Raw genomic sequence first — 7657 nt, 5'->3', positions numbered from 1 at the left:
AGCCCAAAATTGGATACAGTATTTCAAATGGGGCCTAACCAGAGCTTTATAAAGTCTCAGAAGGACATCGCTGCTTTTACATTCCAACCCTCTTGAGATAAATGGCAACATTACATTTGTTTTCTTAACCACAGACTCAACCTGCAAGTCAACCTTTAGAGATTCCTGGACTATCATTCCCAGATCCCTTTGTACTTTGGCTTTATGAATTTTCTTACTATTTAAAAAATAGTCCATGCCTGTATTCCTTTTTCCAAAGTGCAAGTCCGAGCATTTGCTCAGGTTGAATTTCATCAGCCATTTCCTGGACCACTCTCCTAAACTGTCTAAATCTTACTGCAGCCTCCCCACCTCCTCAGAACGACCGGCTTCTCTGCCTAACTTTGCATCATCGGTGAAATTCGCCAGAATGCCCCTCAGTCCCTTCATCCAGATCATTAATATATGAGGGGAACATCTGCGACCCCAACACTGAACCCTACGGGATACCACTTGTCACCAGCTGCCATTCTCAGAAAGAACCTTTTATCCCAACTCTCTGCCTTCTGTCAGATAGCCAATTACCAATCCATGTCAGTAGCTCACCTCGAGCACCATGGACCCTCACCTTACTCAGCAGTTTCCCATGAGGTACCTTATCAAAGGCCTTTTGGAAATCTAGGTAGATAACATCCACTGGGTTTCCCTGATCTAACCTACTTATTACCTCTTCAAAGAATTCTTCCCAATCTTCTGATTTCCCAGTGCTCTTGGCCAGTTTGTAGCCTCTCTCTTTCCCTATGATACATTTCCTGACTTCCTTTGTCAGCCATGGATGTTTAATTCCCGCCCCCTGACGGATAATGTTTCTGCCAAGAGAAGACTGAGGGAGTTTGGGATCCAGTACTCTCTGAGGTATCCGGTGGTGCTCTGATAACCTGACATGGATACGTCCATCTCTTTGATACATCGGAGAAGGCAAGAGACTTTGTGGACAAATTAACCGAATCTGAACAATTTAGTATCTACAAATAGTGTTGTTTGGTTATGTCTTTGTTGTTTTTTAAAAAAACCGAGGAAGTCCAGTTGGAGCTTTTGTTTTCCTTGTTTTCCCGATTGGTAATAATCCGGTTTAAACTGTGTTTGGTGGCGGTTGAGATGTGTACTTTCAATTTCTAAGTGAAGCTATATCAGAGGATGGGTGGGGTGTTTACCCCATCGATCTTAAATGTTTTTTTCTTTATTCATATTGCTATTCTATGGTATATTTACTTTCTATTCTGCTTGTGTTTGTGGTATGGCTCTAGCTAAAGGAGGAAAAATGGTTGGGATGGCTAGATGCCCAGTTATGGGCAGTTTAGGATGGGTAGTTGCCCCCTTTGGGCAGGAGGTGAGTTTCCCTATTCAGCGCCATTGGCACTTTATATGGTGGTTTGTATTGCTTTTGATCTTTGATAGTTTTGTAGGTTTGTTAAATGTAGTAGTTTCAGTTTATGTAGTTTTTATATTTGATCGATCATATGACCCTAAGGCTCAGTGATTTGTGGTTCGGGTTCCTCTTCTCTGGAATTTAAATGTTACTGCTGAAGGTTATGGCTAATGACTTGATTAAATGGTGAACCTGGAATATCAAGGGAAGTCACTCACCAATTAAGAGGAAGAAGGTACTTTTGAGTCTTAGAAAGGAGAAAATGGATATTGCTTTGTTACAGGAGACGCACTTGGATGACAGGGAGCATTTGAAACTACAGCAGAATGACTTTGATCGGGTTTACTTCACATCATTTAATACCAGAAGTAGGGGAGTGGCTGTATTGGTGAGGAGGAATCTCCCATTTAAGTTACAAGAGTGTGTTAAAGACACACACAGAGGAGGTTTGTAATTCTTATAGCCTTGATAAATGGGGAAGAATATGGTGTTTAAATGTTTATTGCCCTCCAGCTCAGCCCCTCAACTTTTTGCGAGATACGTTTTCTAAATTGATAAATCAGGAGTTCTGGCATATCATTATAGGGGGAGATTTTAACTGTCTCATGGACCCCACCGTACAGAGGTTGCCCAAAGCCCCCCCCCCACCACCACGATCCCCTCTGTACAAACGAAACAATTAATGGATCTGTGTGTGGAGTGAGGGTTGGTGGACATCTGGAGGTGTCTCCACCCTACAGGCAGGGATTTTACGTTTTTTTCCAATCCACACAGATGTCAAACCAGGATTGATATTTTTCCAATCACCGTGGCAACCCTGGACTTGGTGGCACCTTGTACGATCGGTAATATTACCATCTCTGATCACACTCCAGTGTCCCTGTTGGTTAAGATTAAGGACGTTACAGTGGGTCCAAGGCACTGGCAAATGGATCCCTTTATCCTCCAGGATAATACGTTTGTGGAGCATTTGTCTCAGGAATTTTGGTCTTTCCTAGACATTAACTCACGCTCGGTTAGTAGCCAATCCTTCCTTTCGGAAATTGCCAAAGCCTATGCCAGTGGGTCAGTTATTTCCTACTCTGCCAGTAGGAGGCGGAAGAAGGGTGAGCAGCAATGTCCCCTCGAAACACAGTTGAAGGCAGCTGAGAAGGCCTACTTTGACAGGCCCTCGTTGGTCAAGTTACAGAGGATTACGGTGCTGCGGTCTGCATTGAATTCCGTGCTCACGCAGACAGCAAAGAACGAGCTTAATTTTGCAAAGCAAAGGTTATATGATCATGGTGACAGGTCTGGTAAATACTTAGCATATCTCGTCAGGAAAAGGAGAGCCCCTCAAGCCATTATGGTGATTAGGGAAGGGTCTGGGAACCGAACATGTGACTCCAAAAAGATTAATGTGTCATTCCAGAGATTTTACTCTAAGTTATATCAATCTGAGGTTTGTGAGGAGGGGAGGGCCAAAATGGAGGCTTTATTCAAGGATCTGGAGCTCCCGGGTGTGACCCCCGAACAAGAGTCTTTTCTCAATGTCCCCTTATCAGAGCAAGAGGTGCAGGAGGCTGTGAAGCAGCTTCAGGGTGGAAAGGCACCCGGTCCTGATGGACTTCCCAGCGAATTCTAGAAGGAATTTATAAACATATTGTCAGGCCCAATGTTCAATATGTTTAATGACTCATATAGCCATGTTTGTCTCCCGCCATCTCTGAGAGAGGCCAATATTTCGCTTATTCGTAAAAAAGGGAAGATCCGGGGGACTGTGCTTTGTACAGGCCCATTTCACTCTAAAATGTGAACTTTAAAATCCTCTCTAATACTCTTGTGTTCAGGCTGGAGACTGTGTTACCTTCTATTGTTAAAGAGGACCAGACGGGCTTCATAAAGGGCCACAGATCCTCCAATAATGTTAGGAGGCTGCTTAATGTAATTCAAGTGTGTCAACAACAGTCAATATAGGGATTGGTGATTTCTCTAGATACAGAGAAGGCCCTTGACCGAGTTGAGAGGCCGTACCTTTTCTATACTCTGGAGCGGTCTGTTTTGGGCGAAGTTTTTATAAGATGGGTAACGGTTCTCCACAATGACCCTCTCACTGCAATCATCACCAACAGGGTGTGATCAAGCAATTTTAACATTTTTTGGGTCAGCCGGCAGGTCTGTTCCCTTTCCCCACTGCTTTTTACAGTGGGGATTGAATCATTGGTGGAGGCCATTCATAGGGATCCCAATATATCAGCTCCAGACGTGGGGTCAAATTTACATCAGAGTTTATTGTATGTGGACGATGTCCTCATTCTTTCGTCAAATCCAGCAGTTTCAGTCCCTCGCCTGTTAGCATGCATCTGTGTGTTTGGCACCTTTTTGGGGGACAAGATTAATTTTGCAAAATCAGAGGCTGTGCCTATGGGTGGTCTTATGAAAGTGTTAAGCCTTGAGGGTGAATATCGATTCGCATTTAAATGGGCACAGGGGGGTGTTGTGTATTTGAGCATGTTCATTACTCCAGTTCTGGATCGGCTGTTCAAAGACAATTTTGTTCAATTATTTGACAAAATCAAACAAGACCTTCAAAGATGGAGGTGCTTCTGGTCTCGTGGTTGGGTCGGATAGCGCTTATTAAGATGAATATTCTCCCTCGTTTACTATCCCCTATATGGATGCTCCCCCTGATTTTCGATAAGCAAACATTCAGGAGACTGAACGGCTGGTTCAGCCCCTTTATTTGGCATCGTCAGTGGCCCCTCATTAAATGAGCTAAACTGCGATTGTCTCACAGACTGGGGGGAGTGGATCTCCCAGACATTAAAAGCTACCAACGAAGCTCACTTTTATCCTACATGAGTGATTGGGCTTGAGGGGACCCTCTTTCAATATGGTTCGATATTGAAACCTCCCAGACTAAGGTGACCCCTTACTCACTTGCTGTGTTTGGACAAAATGAGGACAGTTAGGGAATATTGCCATAACCCAATAGTTATCGATATTGTTAAAGCACGGAGGGCAATTCGGCAGAGGGAAGGCAATATTGGCAAGTCATCTTCTCTTATACCGGGTATGCCGGGTTTTCAACCAGGGATGATAGATTCAGGATCCAAACATTGGGCAGTTAGGGGTGTGTCTTGCGTGGGTGATTTGTTTGTGGGAGACACAATGATGTCCTTCGATCAGTTATCACGGAAACACAAGCTACCGAACAGGGACCTCTTTTGTTCATTTCAAGTTAGAGATTTTATTAAAAAAAAGACGACTTTTGACTGATGCCTCCAAGTCCGCCATAGAGAGAGGGGTGATTTAGCCCCATATCCTGCAGACCCCACAAAGTTCTGTATTTTTCTGACACAACATCCCACCAAACCCAACACAGACCTGGGGACGTTTCCAGTGGAGATGAGAAATCGACTTGACATCAGACAAAGAAGATCAGTCGTGAAGACAAAGCTTAAAAGCTAGCCATCCCAGATGGGACTTGAACCTACAATCACAGGCTGAAGGAAGCCAGTGCCTTATCCATTAGACCACTGGGACCACATCTACAAAACTGAAATGGCAGCCTGTAAATACTGCACCCTGAACCTCTCGTATTGTGTTCTTCTCTGAGTTTTAAACTCACACTGATTGGTTGTTCCCCCTTCCATCTCACACGAAATCATTGGCTGCATGATAAAATTGATCTTACCTCCCATTTCTCCCCAAACGGACAGACAAGAAATCCACCAAAATCCAACTTTGCACAACTCAAGTCAGAGGAAAATGGAGCAGACATGAAAATAGCAAAGGGCTGAATGTTATTTTGTGCAGCACATTCAAGATATTTCCAGTTATTTGGGAAGGAGGAAGTGGAGATTTTGCAAAAAGCTGCATTGAGGACAATTCAACAGGATCTTGGCGGGCATTCAGCCCATTGTGGCTGTGCTGTCTCTTTCAGACAATTCACCCCAAGATCTCCCAAACCCTGGAATTACCTTGTGCAAGTTTCTACTAAAGAGCATTTTCCATAATCTCGAAGCAGGCAAGTGATTTTTAACAGAGTAGTTGAAAAATCCAGTCAATTTGGATTGAGATGGAGTTGATATGGGATGAAAATCAGCCACCACAAAGACCAGGCTTAAAACGTCAACACCCCAAAAGGGATTTGAACCTCCAATCCACTACATCAGAAGCTACAGTCTTAACCATTAAGCCACAAAAACTCAATGACAATACTCTACTGGGAATAGTTGATCTTAAATGAGTGCTACAGCCGAGCGTATTCCAAGATCTGTCACGACACACTGAGGGATACACTAAAGTTTCGGGCAGCTGCTGCCAACGTGTAACAGGGAAAGTACACATTCTCAGGTCTTTCACAAATTATCACATCGTCCTTTCAGTTCTCAGACCCTCTTGGTGCCTGACAATGAACAGAGATCATTTCCTGCCCAAGTACAAAATGCCTTCATTTTTTGTGACACAGAACTTTGAGAAATTTAAAAATTCCAATGTTTAGTTGCTTCTTTTCTCTCTGCATAGACTGTCCACAACTGATTTAGAACCTTTGTCTGCATTGTTATTTGATTTTTTATGAATAAAGTATATTTTTTAAATAAACAAAATCTGGAGAGAGAGAAGATCTGCCCGAACTTGCGAGACCCCCCTTTGTGGAAGAGAGCCAACCCTATATCGGGACAGGAAGGAGATTCCAAAGGCCCAACATGGATTGTTTCGGATAATACACTCGCCTCCTTGACCACAAAGTGGGGAATGAAGTGGGAGTTGGCACGGGGCAGGGTGACACTAGGCAGACGGATGCACAAGATGGCCGCTCAGCCATAAGTTGGCCACTTGGCACACAAGATGGCCGCCGGACCACAATATGGAGAGAGACAGCAGAGCAAACACAGACACTGCCTGGGGCCACCAGAATGCCAGAACAATGCACTCACAACCGAGTTGATTAGTTTAAGGCAGATGGGAGAGACAATACACATGAATAACATACACTGCCCGCCGAAGGGTCTGGGTCAGACAACACCTTTGATAGAAATGCTAACTGTTAGATACAGCCTCAATACAGAGGGATAATAGTCAGGGCTGCAGTAATCGGCCTTCTCAGGAAGAGCGATTAGCGCCCATTACTACAGCAACTGACTTCCGCGCAGACGCTGAAACTGACAACAACTGCACTGAAATTAACAAAGGCCACGCTGGAACTGACAATAACTGCACCGAAACAATCAAGGATTCTGCAATGTTTACAATAAACAAGCCATGTTACAGAGACAATAACCTCATCACTGACCTATTATATCACAAAATGTATAACCATGTGCTCCGGGTTGAGAGAAGAATCACAGCTGACCACTGTGCTGTTGGTGCTGCTCTCTCCCTGGAGCTCCGGGATTTCCTTGGACAATAAACTCTGTTGGTGAACCCCGACTCTGACTCAGAGGCTGGTGATTTTCAGCAGTTGCCTTCCCACAAATGTTTGTCCAATCTGTGGATGTGGCACTCCAAGTACTCCAACGATGGCCTAACTACTTCACATCTCCATCATAGCCTCCTTGCAATTGTGTTCAATACCTTGACTAAGAAAGGTAAGGACCCAAATGCATAGCCACAGCCCCATCAGTTCCAACCTTGAACCCCCAGATTTCAATCATTTCCATTGACATATTGGACCTTATCATAAATACCAAACATGCAGGTAATCTGGGGTTCAGCTGGTAATGTTGACAGAATATAGCTTAGACTGACACCAACACAACCAAAACAGAAGCTGCTTTGTCCATAGACTGGTAGGTCTATCTGTTGGAGCCCCAGTGATCTCATGGACAAGGCACGAACTTCCTAAACCAGAGATTGTGGGCTCAAATCTTATTTGGGTTTTGATTTTGTTGAAACCTTCATTGAGCAGCTGATCTTAATCCTGTGTGGTCACGTGACCATGGCAACAAAATCAGGCATTCTCAATTGATCCTCAGCTGGAGAAATTTGAGCTGATAGAAAATTGGGCACGGTGGCACAGTGGTTAGCACTGCTGCCTCACAGCACCAGAAACCTGGGTTCAATTCCCACCTCAGGCGACTGTCTGTGTGGAGTTTGCACATTCTCCCCGTGTCTGCGTGGGTTTCCTCCGGGTGCTCCGGTTTCCTCCCACAGTCCAAAGATGTGCAGGTCAGGTGAATTGGCCAATCTAAATTGCCCGTAGTGTTAGGTTAGGGGTATGGGTGGGTTGCGCTTCGGCGGGGTGGTGTGGACTTGTTGGGCCGA

Source organism: Chiloscyllium punctatum, chromosome 18 (assembly GCF_047496795.1).
Source record: "Chiloscyllium punctatum isolate Juve2018m chromosome 18, sChiPun1.3, whole genome shotgun sequence".
NCBI lineage: Eukaryota > Metazoa > Chordata > Chondrichthyes > Orectolobiformes > Hemiscylliidae > Chiloscyllium > Chiloscyllium punctatum.
This window is presented reverse-complemented; position numbering follows the sequence as displayed.